We start from the raw sequence: 13,609 nt of genomic DNA, 5'->3' as shown, positions 1-13,609 counted from the left end.
CCTGCAATACTAGATTTTTGAGTAGGATCACTGTTGCAGTCATACCTTCACCAACCTTCTCCACGTTAAGATTTGGGCATCATGAGGTTTAATGATCTCCACATTTGCCTTTGGTATTCTGTGGTCTGGATGCTTAAGGGGGCACTGGTGCTCAGAGTGGTCTTGCCTATATGGCTCAGGAAAGGAGGTGGATTATGGTAGGAGTGGGCCAGAGAGTCTGACAGTAAGATCCTACCCTTAGCTTATTGAGCAGGAAGAAATAGATGACAAGGGTAAATGTCACACTTATACTGGGAACAGAGTAACATAAGAGTGAAGGTGCCCACCTGGCCAGGAGGGAAAAGGATGCAAAACTCTTAAGTTTGTATGGACAGCAAGCTGCCTGCATCGTAGGTTCCATTGCTTAAAATTGCTCTAACAGCGATCCTATTTGGAACATCTGTTATAGTAAGTTCCTTAAACAGCTGTAAGTTGAAATTTGGAACTACTGCAGCTATTGCTAACCAGCTTTAAAATCTTAAATAGGTCAAAATCCCTCATTTCTGTGATTTGTTTATTTTGTTTAAAGAGCCATTATAGGGTATGAAGATATTAATCTTTTTGTTAGTGATGAAGGAGCTTGGATGCCTCAATATAGTTGCCCCTTTGCTGGGCTTGTGGTGAGAAAATGTAGAAGGAATGTAGGACTGCTTGCATCAGTGTGCTTTAGAAAATCCAGATGGTGGCCTTTGGTGTAATTTCTTTATAATTGTGTGTGTTTTTTTAACAAGTTGGGTAAGCGTCTGAGTTCATTGATTCTGTGATAATGAGCTCTTTGTACTTGTAAGGTATTTAGTTTTCATCTGGCTACAAAGTTTTAACAGTTAAACAAGTCAAGCGTAAAAGCGTACTATTGTTACTTGGCAAAAGCTATTTCTTTAGTTTTATGTCATGGTTTGTAGAAACTATTTACTTATATATTTCTTTGTTTGAATCTGTGTTCTTTTATAGATTGCACCTACCCAAGCAGGACCAGTTACAAGGTTAACAGTCAAGAATTTATCAGAGCAGCCTAAGAATGCTACAACAGCACGATCACAAACTACAAAGGTAATGCCATTTCACTATGTGGATATTAGTTGTCAAAATGCACTTTATTCCTGGTGCTTTTTGTTTTTTGACAGTGTTTTTATGCTTTGCCTGGTTCTTGCTGCTAAGCCTCCGGAACCTGAGCAGTGTAACCTATGTGTTTGTTTTGAGCTCCTCTGTTTACTTGTATCATGTTGAAGTAACCTGAAATTGCAGACATATGACTACTTAGCATGCTGGTTAATCTTCAGGAGCTTCTGCAGTGCATTATGACGTTGGATCTGTCCCTTGATGTTTTGTACATTTCTTCAAATTTCTCATTATGGCTTATGCTTAAGGGGAGCATTGCTCATTTGATCCACATTGACTTTCTACTACCCTTAAGTGAAGACTTTTTATTCCACTTCTTATAGACATTCATACTAGGAGAGATTGATGCCAGCTGCAGCATCTATGGTTTTTGTCTTCATACATAGCCTGCACTAATTCTGCCCATTGGCTCTGAGACCCTGAATCATCACAGGATTGCCGAGCTTAGTTTTTTTGTGGGGCATACTCCTATGCCTTTTCCATGTCTAGTAAGGCCCAGTTAGACACTCTCTGCAGCTCTAGCTTCTTTTGCACTGCAAACATTGGCTTAGTTGCGCATGTACAATTCTGTGTCGGTGCACGTAGGTAACCGGTATGAGATAGAAGTTGTCCTTCAGATGGAGTTGTTTAAATGCTCCCCCCAACCCTTATTGTCACATTGTTTTGAAGCTTAGTGGTATTATACCCTCATTTTCTGATCTGCAGGTTTCTATAATTAAAGTTGTATTCAGTTGCACCACAAGTCTTGCAGTTTTCCATTCCTAAGCTGTTTGTTTTTTAGGTGACACTTTACAAGATTATGTGGAGAAACCTCAGACTGACCCAGCAACTCTGGATGGGTATTTGCAAATCAAGTGTTGCTGCTTTTTAAAAAATGACATAGACTTCCTGAATTAGTGGGACTTTTGTTATAGTAGCCAGGGGCACCATATCTTGCTTTGACTATCTAGACAGCACAGTAAGAGTCAAAACAGCTCTGCTTAAAAGTACTGTTGAAATTATGCAGGTTCATTTGCAAAGAAAAGTCACCTCCACTAGAAAACCTCCTCAGCTGGTCTACCCACCATCTCCCCCAAGAAACTATCATCTTAGGTGATTTCAATATTGACTGGCAATCCTGTTCTGGCAACAATCCAACCCATCATGTACACCTTCATGGCTTCACCCAACTAGTCCAGTCACCAACCAAGATAAATAAAAACTCCAGCAAGCACACTACCCTGGATTGGACACTAGTCTGTAAGAGCCCCCAGTCATTTATAACAGGCTGCTTATCAGATAGCCTCAATGATCACTCCCCAACATTCCTACTCAAAAAATACCTATACCAAGCTAAACCTGTCTACCATCAAATACGTAAAAAACTAAACTTTAACCCACTCACATTCATCTCATCCCTCAAAGAATGTAACTGGCATCCTCTATAGTACCTCAGTCTAGATGACGCAGTTTAATTTTTTAATACTACCTTCCTGAACATCCTTAATTACCATGCCCCCATAAGATTTTCCAGAACCAAAGCACAACCCTCCCCATGGCTACAGAAAACCACTAAGTCATAAATGAAAAACAGGGATAAAGCCTGGGAGCACTGGCGTAAAACCAAAACCCCCTCAGTTAGACAGAAATTCCTAGAACTACGCAATAGAGTCAAAAAGCTAATAAAACAGGACAAATTCCAATACTACCAGTCTGCCCTAGACTCCTCACAACACAGCCCCACACAATTCTGGTCCTCCATAAACTCCATCCTCCACCTAGGTAAAGTCAATACCCCTCCTCCTAACATCCCTCACTCCTCAGAAAATACTGCTACCTCATTCAACACACACTTCACCCAAACCATACTATCACTAGCTAAACAACACAACCCCCCTCCCCTCCAACCCACACCTTCAACTAGTAATCTCCCCACTGCCTTCTCTTTTTCTCCTGTACCTACCGTCAACATAAAAAAACTCTTAACTAAACTTAATCCCACCAAATTAGCAGCAGACAACCTCCCAAGTGAATACCTACAAATCGCAGCTGATGCTCTGGCCTACCCAGTATCCATCTTGATTAACCGATCTCTGTCAGAAAGTTACGTTCCCAGACTGTGGAAAGTATCACATATAATCCCCCCCCCCCACAAAGGCGGACCCTCCGCAGAACTAACCAATTACCGCCCCATAGCTATTCTCTCTCCACTCTCCAAAATACTAGAGAGATGCATACACTCTCAGGTCTCAGACTACCTCCTTACTAACAACCTCCTTTCCAGTACTCAGCATGGTTTCCGACCAAACCATAGCACCACCACTGCCTTATTCTCCTTTACTACACCTAGACCTATCTAAAGCATTTGACATGGTCCCACACAAACAACTTATCTCTGTCCTCAATAACCTATCCTTCTCACAATCAGTCACTAACTGGTTTCAGAGTTACCTGTCTGACCGCCAACAATCCATTGCATGGCAGAATGACATATCTCCCCAGCTACCTGTCTCCATAGGGGTTCCCCAAGGATCCATCCTTGGACCCCTACTCTTCTCTGTTTACACCAATAATCTAGCCTCTGCCACCAAACATGGCAAACTCATACAATATGCAGATGACTCAACCATCATCTGCTCAGCCCAGTCCCTACCCAAACTGCAAAAAGTCACGCAGGAAGCCTTTTCCTCTGTTGAAACATGGTTATCCGATGCCCAATTAATACTCAACCCAAACAAAACTAAACTACTCATCTTCCAACCCACCAAACATACTCAAAACAACTCTCACTTTAACATCACAGCAAAAGACAACACCACTATATACCCAACTGAACACACCAAATTGCTAGGAGTGGAAATAGACAATAAACTAAAATTTGACATTCACATATCCATGACAATAAAAAGTGGCCACAAAAAACTAGGAGCGTTATACAGAAATAAGCAATTTCTCACCAAAGCAGCCAAGATTTCAATAGCAAATTCCCACCTTATCTCCACCCTACTTTGTGCCTCTCCAATATATACCAACCTAAGGCAATGTGATCTAAACAAGCTAGAGACCTGCTACAACAAAATTGCCAAATTTGCCACAGGGGCATCCTACCATAGTCACCACTGTCTCTTACTTGCTGAACTGGGCTGGCTTGAACTCCCTCACCTCCTTCAGTGGTATCAACTCTCACTCGCCCACAAACTAGTAAACCATCCACTAAATGTCCCATCCCTCCAGAATCTACTCCAACCCTATCGCACCACCAGACCACTAAGATCCAGCAACAAAAATCACTTGCAGATCACTAAAGCCAATAACTCTGCTGGTGAAGCACTATTCTCTTGCGCCATAGCCAAATTATGGAACTCACTCCCACCCACAATTATCTCCATGCCATCATGCACCCACTTCAAAACTTTACTAAAAGCACACCTAAAAACATGCTGGCTATGCCCTTGCAACTCCCACTCTAACATCATCCACCCCATCCAACCACTACCTTTCTTTCCACTCCACTAACTACCTTGATTATAGCAAGCTCAGATGCTCATAACCCTAGTAGTTGTTATACAGCAGGAACTTCTCATTGTAACATTTGTTAATGTCTGTCATGTACTTCACAGATAAAGATTCTAGTTGTCTACTGATGTACTATGTTCTTAATCTATAAATATGTTGTAAGTAATTGCTATGTTAAATTGTTAATCGCTATGTAATCCAATGTAACTATTGTCTATTTTACTGTGGAGCTTTTCTCCCCGGGCCTCCGCTGAAAATGGACCTACGTCCAGTCGGACACTGCGGGTCAACAAATTTAAATAAATAAATAAATGACTACCAGTTTTCTTTGTGCATCCTGTATAAGTGCTTGTCTACCTCATGTTATGGGACAAGACCAGTTTGATAAGAAAATGTATAAAATTACAGTTTTTGTATATAAAGTGAGAATTTTTCATGAAGAATTACGAAGACCAACTCCCAGCACTGTAGAAACAAAATTTCTGTTTGCACATTCTGAAGTGTTGTTCCTGGCTAAAGGCATATAAAGTAAATTCTTAATGTTATTTATTTATGACTTTAACAATTTGGTGCTGTGACTCTGCTCTGAACTTTGGTATTGCTGCAGGGCAGTTCTGGAATAAGGCTCATCACAGATTTTCTGTGAATTCCACACTACTTTGTATGGAATAGTCAGAGACTCAGATGTGCAGTTATTTAGGGTGTGTAAACATACTAGCCTTGGCAGGGAAATTGTTTTGTTAAGGGGAAAAGGGTTGGTTTGTTTTTTTTTTTTTTAAGACAAATTTAGCAAATGTAAGTGCATGACTATGTTTGTAGTAGAACTTCATGACTGTGTTTGCAGTATAAGCGCGCAACTTTGTTTTTGTTTGAGTAGTTGTAAGATATACAATTAATAGTGAGAGGACCCCACAGTAAATGAGTATAGTAAATGTATGTGCGCATGCAGTAAAAGACAAATTAGCACAAGGAGGCGCCTTGTGTCGAAGGTGGTACCCTCAGGATTGAAAGGTAAGAAGTATGAGAGATGTTTTTATTCTGTCAATGAAGTTAAAAGCTAAAAGTAAAGTTGAAACAAGGTCCTGAGCCCACCGCATGATTGGGACATAGACTATACAACACGTTCATGAGCCCACTACTTGATTGGGACGTAGACTACATACTGTTAAAACAAATTCATGAGCCTACCTCATAATAGGACATAGAGGTATGCATTGTTATAATAAATTCATGAGCCCAAAAGCATGCTGGGACTTAAGTGTGTGATTGTGTGAAAGTACCCTCAGAGGGTCTGAAAGAGTGGTCAGTTCTGGACACAGTACCTATCCGCCCCGTTATCCCGACCGCAATGTTGGAGCTGTAATTTTTGAGCTCGCGCAGGAACAAAAGCAAGGGGGTGCTGTGGGAAAAGGCTGATCGAAACCTCTCCTCTGTTGCTGCATGGTGACAGACTTCCTACCCTTCCCTCCTTGTATGGTGTGTGGATTACTACAGTTATTTTCCGTCATTGGAATTGCCAGAATCCAGGAGTTGTTAGGTAAGCCTAACATTTTTATTATTGATAACACCAAAAGTTCTCCGCTGTAACAGGATTCCAATGAAGGCAGTCCCACAACCCTGGTATATAGCAGTGGTCTCTGTGAAAAACTATACAGTCCACGACCTTGTAATAGATAGTTTATTCTTAAAAACAGCATAAAAACAGATTAAGCGCTTTCATTTCCAATACCGGAAACTTCATGGTATTGGAAATGAAAGCGCTTAATCTGTTTTTGTGCTGTTTTTAAGAATAAACTATCTATTACTATTACAAGGTCGTGGACTGTATAGTTTTACCTGAGACCACTGCTATATATCAGGGTTGTGGGACTGCCTTCATTGGAATCCTGTTACAGGGGAGAACTTTTGGTGTTACTAGTTTTGTTGTATTTATCTCTGTTTTTTTCCATTCTGTGTTTTATTATTTGTATTACTGATTTATAAAATAAGAAAAATAGGAGCAAAGATGAGCAAGATCAAATCCCTGAAAAGAGGACACCTGCATATTTTATGTATTTTAATTATAGGAAAGAAAGTTGTAAATATCTGTATGACTGTTTTCAGCTTACTAAGAATTGTGCTGGTGGGGTATTTCCATTAAATGGAACTTATGATGAGACTAAATTGCTGACATTGAAAGGCATTTTGAAAAAAAAAAAAAAAGCTAAGTAAGTGGGGAACAAATGACAGCATTTTATTCTTGGTACAGTAAAGCACTTAAAAGGGAAAATGAGTCAGCATTAAAGAGGGTTGCAGGATGTTAAATTGTTTCAACAAGTAAGCAGTACAGACCAGTAAAAAGGGACCCTTTTATCCTGTCTTAGCAGGTTTGGAACAAACTGAAAATGGCCAAAAAGCAGAAACGTCTAAAGAGGATAATAATCCTCCAGTAGCTACTGCACCCCACCACCATATATACCGGTACGGGTGGCTCCTGTACAAGATTCTGCTGTTTCTCAGACCTCTGCATTTTTTTGAGCACAAGGTCAGCATGGTACTGTTACACCTCAACTTAGTTCTGCTGTTAGCTCTCATCTTTAGAACAGCATCTGCAGTTAAAAAGTTTTTTTTCCTTCCTTCTTCCGATCATTCTCAACAAGCTTCTACCTTTCCAACAGGAGCACTAGTGTTTGACACATCTCTGGCTCCAGCACAAGAGCTCGCATGATAGGGTAGGACAAGAGGCTATTGCCTCTGCCGAAGATTTTTTTGACACCTTTAAAAAAATGGAGGGGGGGGGCTAATGCTGATTTGCATACTATGTCTAATTGTTTTCTAACTGAAAGAGGAGAAAAAAAATCCAAAAAGGTTTAAGGAGGAATCGAGAAAAAAAATCTGTTACAACCCTACTTTGACAGATTTAAACCAGATGCTTCAGAAAGTTACTCCAATAAAATAAGAACACTGTTACTTGAAAAGGCTAAAAAAATTTTATTCCCACAGGAAATGCACTAATAAAAGGATAGCACTGGTAAATTACAAAAGTGTGTCAGGCATGTAGGCAAAATAGAGAGAGAGTCTCTGCAGATTATTTGAGTCATCTTAAAGTAGTGTTTGATAAACATTCAAAAATACCAGACCCAAATGAACAAGCTAGACCAGCTATTGCAGCTGCCTTTGAGCCAGGTTTGCAAGCCCTCTACAAAATAAAATAAAGCAAGTGTTCAAGTCTTTTTTTCCTGCTAGTCTATAAAGTCCTTATCAAGTTTTGCAAATCACAGTACTGACTATGGCAGGGTAATAAAACAAAAATAAATTTTAATCCCTTTGCTGCCACTGAATCAAAAAGGACCCTATGTTAAAGTAGAAATAAATGCAAAGCCAATTCTATTCTTGGTGGGACTAAAAACACTAGGTCTGTATTAAGTTACTTCAGACAGTTAAATACCAGTATATGAACAAAGTAAACGCAGTTGGTGTAACAAATGCTACTGTTTACATATCCTGTTTTAAAACCTATACCCATTTCTTTAGGTCTACTTGACAAGAAAGGCATTCTCTTCTTTTAAGTACAACTGCGCCATTGAATCTTCTGTATGAGCTGGGTGGTACCATTTGCTGTACACCAGAGGGGGGTGTATCTAGATGTTCCACGAGAATCAGTGTGGGAAGTGTTACAATTCTTAGCAAAAGCTGGGAGGAACCTTTTTGAAGGCATACAGACAACTAAAAACTGCTGCAAGCAGGTACCTGCTAATTTATGGGTTAAACATCCTAATGAATTCAGTATAGTAAAATCTGCAAAACCAGTAAAAATAAAATTAAATCCATCAAGACCACTCCCCAGAGTTCCACAATATCCACTAAAACTGGAAGCAGAGCAGGGAACCAAACCTGTAATTCAGTCTCTTAATACAGCAAGAAATAATATTACCAGCTAAAATCCCTTGTAATACTCCTATTTTTCCAGTAAAAAAGCCAGGAAAGGATACTTACAGATTTGTACAAGACTTAGGAGCTGTAAGTAATGCAGTATTACCTACTTTTCCTGTTGTTCCAAATCCAGCAACAATACTGAGTTGCATACCACCTACAGCTAGTTACTTTTCTGTGATAGATTTATGTTCAGCATTCTTTGCTGTACCTATTCACCCTGACAGTCAGTTTCCGTTTGATTTTACTTATCAGGGACAGCAATATACCTGGACACTGTTGCTACAAGGATATACTGAATAATCTTCATTATTTTCTCAAATTCTACAAAAGATTTGGAGAATGTGACATTTTCATGTGGTTCTGTCTTAGGACAATATGTAAATGATTTTCTGATGACACCAAATTCCTTTCAGCAATGTTAACAGGATACCTTGCATCGTCTGACTATCCTTGCAGGAAAAGGACACAGTGTCGACAAACAAAATTACAGCTGTAGTTATCCCTCCGGTACATTATCTTGGTCATTTAATATCTCAGAGTAGGATCTTACAGTAGTTATCCCTCTCTCTGAATCATCTTTATTACTTAAAATGAAACTCATCCCTTCTTGACTGCATGTCTGTCTAGATATGAACTTACACTTCTTTCTGATCCATCTATTTCCCTGATCCACTGTCCTGTTCTAGATCCTGCATCTCTGTTTACTGCTGAGGATGGTAAAGAGCATGATTGCATGTGTAACTATTTGCTTTCCCCTAGGGAGGACTTAAAGGACACTCCTATACCCAATGCTGACATGCATTTGTTTGTGGATGGTTCCTGTGGAAGAGATCAAACAGGTAAGTTGATCTTGGGAATAGCAGTCTGCACCGAGGAAACAATATTGTTGCAACAAAGATTAGAGGGTGTTCACTCTGCTCAAATAGCTGAGCTAGTGGCTTTGCAAAAAGCCTGTGAGTTAGCCAAAGAGAAAAGGTGACCAATATTTTTACAGACAGCCGTTATGCTTTCGTGGTGGTACATGACTTTGGGCAACTTAGGAGAGAGAGAGAGAGGGTTTTTAGCCTCTTCAGGAAGTCAAACAAAAATTAGTCCATAAAATCATTGTTAGATGCACTTTTGTTACCTAAAAAGCTGTCTGTAATCAAATGTGCACATCAAAAGGGGTTAAACATAGTTACAAAAGGTAACAACTTAGCAGATCAAGCTGCTAAACAAGCAGTAGTAAATTGTTGTAGACATCTTTGTATGTTGACAGCAACAAACTACAATGGTGATGATGTTTGATTTTGCAAAATTGTCAGCCTTTCAAGCTGAAGCATCACAGGGGGAAGTTCTGAGGTGGCTCAAGGATGGATGTAGAAAATCCTCTGGCATATGGTGACATCCGGACTGCCGACTGGTGGCGCCTGCCTCTTTGCTACCTTACCTAGTAAGGGCATATCATCTACCGGCATATCATCTACCGGCCCATACAGGTAAGACTGTTTTATTTAATCAAATTACCCAAAGGTGGTATACCCCACATGTCTCCTGTCTGATACTTCAGTATGTACAAAATTGTAGTATTTGTTTGGAATATGAACAAAAGCAAACATGCCAACTGCAAATCTGCTTGTTTACCTCCACCTGGGCACCTTTTGTTAATATACAGCTGGATTTCATCCAGATGCCTAAGACTAATAATTTACAGTTTATTTTGGTGGCAGTGTGCATGTTCTCAGCATGGGTGAAAGCTTACCCATGTCGCAAAGCTGATGCAGTCACAGTTATTAAAAAAAATTATCTGATGATTCTTCTTTCTGCTTTTCCCGGTTAGGGGTCGCCACAGTGGATCACCTGTTTCCATTTCTTCCTGTTCTTTGCATCTTGCTCTGTCACACCAACCATTTGCATGTCCTCTCTCACCACATCCATAAACCTTATCTTAGGCCTTCCTCTTTTCCTCTTACCTGGCAGCTTCATCCTTAGCATCCTTTTCCCAATATACCCAGAATCCCTCCTCAGCACACGTCCAAACCAACGCAATTTTGCCTCTCTGGCTTTGTCTCCAAACTGTCCAACCTGGGCTGACCCTCTAATATACTTATTCCTGATCCTGTCTACTCTCGTCACACCCAGTGCAAATCTTAACACCTTTAACTCTGACACATCCAGCTCTGACTCCTGCCTTTTTGTCAGTGCCACTGTCTCCAACCCATATGACATAGCTGGTCTCACTACCCTTTTGTAGACCTTCCCTTTCACTCTTACTGGTACTTGTCTGTCACAAATCACTCTTGAGACTCTTCTCCACCTTGCTTCCACACTCGCCATTACTCTGAACTGTTGATCCCAAGTATTTAAACTCGTCCACCTTCGCCAACTCTACTCCCTGCATCCTCACCATTCCCCTATCCTCCCTTTCATTCACACAGATATATTTTGTCTTAGTCCAGCTGACCTTCATTCTTCTCCTCTTTAGAGCATATCTCCACCTCTCCAGGGTCTCCTCAACCCGTTCCCTACTCTCACTACATATCACAATGTCATCTGCAAACATCATAGTCCACTGGGACTCCTGTCTGATCTCGTCTGTCAACCTGTCCATCACCAGTGCAAATAAGAAAGGGCTCAGAGCTGATCCTTGATGTAATCCCACCTCCACCTTAAATGTATCTGTTACTCCCACGGCAGATGTCACCGCTGTCGCACTACCCTTGTACATATCCTGTACCGCTCTTACATACTTCTCTGCCACTCCCGACTTCCTCATACAATACCACAACTCCTCTCTAGGTACCCTGTCATATGCTTTCTCGAAGTCCACAGACACAATGCAACTGCTTCTGACCTTCTCTGTACTTCTCCATCAACACTCTCAGAGCAAACATCGCATCTGTAGTGCTCTTTCCTGGCATAAAACCATACTGCTGATCACTAATCATCACCTCCCTTCTTAACCTAGCTTCCACTACTCTTTCCCATAACTTCATGCTGTGACTGATCAGTTTTATCCCTCTGTAGTTACTACAGCTCTGCACATCACCCTTATTCTTAAAAATCGGTACCAAAAACACTTTCTCCACTCATCAGGCATCCTCTCACTTTCCAAGATTTCATTAAACAGTCTGGTTAAAAATTCCACTGCCATTTCTCCTAAACACCTCCAAGCTTCCACAGGTATGTCATCTGTACCAACAGCCTTTCCATTCTTCATCCTCTTCATAGCTATCCTTACGTCCTCCTTGCTAATCCACTGCACTTCATGATTCACTATCCCCACATCATCCAACCTTCTCTCCCTCTCATTTTCTTCATTCATCAACCCTTTAAAATACACCTTCCATCTGTTCAACACACTCTCCTCGCTTGTGAGTACGTTTCTCTCATTATCCTTTATCACCCTTACCTTCTGCACATCTTTACTAGCTCTGTCCCTCTGTCTAGCCAATCGGTACAGGTCCTTTTCCCCATCCTTGGTGTCCAACCTTTCATACAACTCATCATAAGCCTTATCCTTAATCTTCGCCATCTCTCTCTTTACCATGCACCTCATCTTCATGTACTCCTGTCTACTTTCTTCATCTCTCTGACAATCCCACTTCTTTGCCAACCTCTTTCTCAATATACTATCCTGTACTTCCTCCTTCTACCACCAGGTCTCTTGTCCTCCTTCCTCTGTCCAGATGTCACACCAAGCACCTTTCTAGCAGTCTCCCTTACTAGCTTTGCTGTAGTTACCCAGCTATTTGGTAACACTTCACTGCCACCCAGTGCCTGTCTTAACTCTTACCTGAACTCCACTTCACAGTCATCCTTTTTCAATTTCCACCATTTGATCCTTGGTGCTGCCCTCACACTCCTTCTCCTCCTCTTCTTGATCACAATGTCATTCTACAGACCACCATTCTATGCTGCCTAACTACACTTTCCTCCGTCACCACTTTACAGTCTCCAATCTCCTTCAGACTGGCCCTCCTGCATAGGAAATAATCTACCTGTGTGCATCTCTCTCCACTCTTGTATGTCACTCTATGCTCCTCCCTCTTGTTAAAATATGTATTCACCACAGCCATGTCCATCCTTTTTGCAAAATCCACTATCATCTGACCTATTATCTGATTATATACCGAAATTCGGTATGCACAGTATTGTTAACAGTGACCAGGAAACTCATTTTAATAATAATCTGTTTAAAGAGTTATGTAAAGCTTTTAATACTAAGTTGAGTCTTCACTGTCCCAACCTTCCCCAGTCATCTGGATTAGTGGAAAGGGGTAAACAGGACCCTTAAAAATAAAATTTCGAAGATTTGTGCTGAAACCCACTTAGTGGCCTGAAGCCCTTCCCTTAGCATTAATTATGAGGGCCTCACTAAATGCCACCAGAAAACTGAGTTCATATGAGATATTAATGAAAAGACCCATGGCCCTTCCCAGCTACCCCTCCAGTGGAAAATGCTGATTTTACTTTGTCAGATGTTGCTCTGATTTGTTATTGTAGGAGACTCCTCAAAATTTTGCAGCAATATCCTCAAACAGTAAAAGCAGCATTACCAAAGCCTCCTGACCAACCCTGTCATTAACTACAACTGGCTGATTGGGTCTACATAAAAAAAAAAAAAAAAAAAAATTCCAGAGGAAAAACTGCCTCAATCCGGGGTGGTAGGGGCCTTTTCAGGTCCTGTTAATGACTGCAGTTAGCTGTGCAGGACTACCAACATGGATCCATTTGTCTCATTGCAAGAAGACCTGTCGTGTGGGACAGAAGGACATAGAGGTGTGACAGATAATCATCTGTCCAATGAGAAAGTCAACTTCAGTAGCAGTTCATGATGAATCCAGTGACAAACAGGTACTTTTGCTTTGTTTCTGCTGCTGTTCCTTCTATAAACTGGTCGAGAGAAAACAGTTTCTTGCTGGTTATGTTCGCATATACCTCGTCATTCCAAGGTAGGGATTCCCATGATTCCCATCCCTGCATCATAGGGGTCATTTAAAAAGTACCTTAATGACATTAGCTTAACCTGGCGTAATGTAACTGATTTTTCAAAAGTTGT

At 40.8% G+C, this 13,609-nt stretch overlaps 1 protein-coding gene across 1 annotated transcript in view; it reads left to right on the top strand.

The window, feature by feature from the left end:
- Positions 1–992: 992 nt before the first annotated feature.
- The window catches only part of LOC122803889 (probable serine/threonine-protein kinase kinX), a 654,852-nt gene continuing 642,235 nt past the window's right edge, over positions 993–13,609 (top strand). The window contains exon 1 of the mRNA XM_044073571.1: positions 993–1,089. The gene's annotated coding sequence lies outside the window, so the exon portion shown is untranslated. The remainder of the gene's footprint in view (positions 1,090–13,609) is intronic.

Source organism: Protopterus annectens, chromosome 6.part0, assembly GCF_019279795.1.
Source record: "Protopterus annectens isolate FY-2018-M chromosome 6.part0, PAN1.0, whole genome shotgun sequence".
NCBI classification, from domain to species: Eukaryota; Metazoa; Chordata; order Ceratodontiformes; family Protopteridae; genus Protopterus; species Protopterus annectens.
This window is presented reverse-complemented; position numbering and strand designations above follow the sequence as displayed.